The sequence below is a fragment of the Balaenoptera acutorostrata genome, chromosome 14 (assembly GCF_949987535.1).
Source record: "Balaenoptera acutorostrata chromosome 14, mBalAcu1.1, whole genome shotgun sequence".
Taxonomy (NCBI): Eukaryota; Metazoa; Chordata; class Mammalia; order Artiodactyla; family Balaenopteridae; genus Balaenoptera; species Balaenoptera acutorostrata.
The window spans coordinates 29,324,463-29,325,727 of NC_080077.1; positions in this window are offsets into that span (position 1 = coordinate 29,324,463).

Sequence of the window (1,265 nt, forward strand, 5' to 3'; positions counted from 1 at the left end):
GTCCTTGGCACTTGCTGCATCAGTGGAGCAAAGTCAAAGTTGGAGGCACTTTGAGGTGATATGTTTCTCCAAAGTCAGGGTGTGTTGTATATCAGAGAAGCAGGAGAAGGTGGTGGTGTGTTTTTTAGGCACAGCATTCTCCACTGTTGATTGGTTACACTCTTAGAATTAGCCATGTTCTATGCCAGTTGCTGCCAAGCATATGCAATATCACCATGGAAGTGAAGTGAGTCACTAGTATTTTGCACCTAAGGAACATATAGTTAAGTAATGGGAACCTTGAACCTCATCCCTTGATCTAAGTAGAGCTTCAGTAATAGAAGTCTGCCTCTAGACGCACAGTTATATAACTTTGCTGCTTGAACCTCTTTGCGTGTGACTCTTTTGTTAATCCAAGACATCACCACGGTTACCTCCTCAACTTGGATGTTACATAGAGCTCTGTATGGCAAAGGTGCTATATTACATGTCTTAAACTCTGGGTTCCAGCACTGATTGAATGTTTAGGAAAAATAAAACTGAAAGTTTATATCTCTGCTAAATTTTTATGTTGAAACCTAACCCCCAACGTGACAGTGTTTGGAGATGGGGATGGGGGCCTTTGGGAGATGATTAGGTCATGAGGGTGGAGTCCTCATGAATGGGATTAGTGCTCTTATAAAAGAGACCCCAGCAAGTTCCCTTGCCCCTTCCATCATTGAGGAAACTGCAAAAAGACAGCCACCTATGAACCAGGAAGCAGGCTGTCTCTCACCAGACACCTAATCTGCTGGCATCTTGATCTTGGACTTCCAGCCTCTAGAACTGTGAGAAATAAATTTCTGTTTTTTATGAAAAAAATAAAAAAGAAAACTTGAGGAAGCATCTGAGACAGAGAGGAGAGAGAGAGAGAGAAAGAGAGAGAGAGAAAGAGAGAGAGAGGACAAGCGATGGCAACAACGAAAGAAAGTAGAGTTAGAATCAGCACCAGGTAGTTCTCAGTTTATAGACTGAATAGATCCAATCAGACAACTCAACGGAGCCAAGTCACTTAGGGATTTAGGAACATTCCAGGGTTTCTTTATCAATTGGGCCAAACATACAAATTCTTTCCACTTAAGTAAACTGTGCTTATCCCAAGGCTCTGAAAGGCAAGTCAGATTTCTTCCACTTAAGGAGATATACCTCATATTTGGTATATTTCTCTAGTTACATAGATGTTTACTGAAATTCCTTCCAGGATTATGGGTTGAAAACTTGGAGAGACCCTTTATTACGTGACAAGT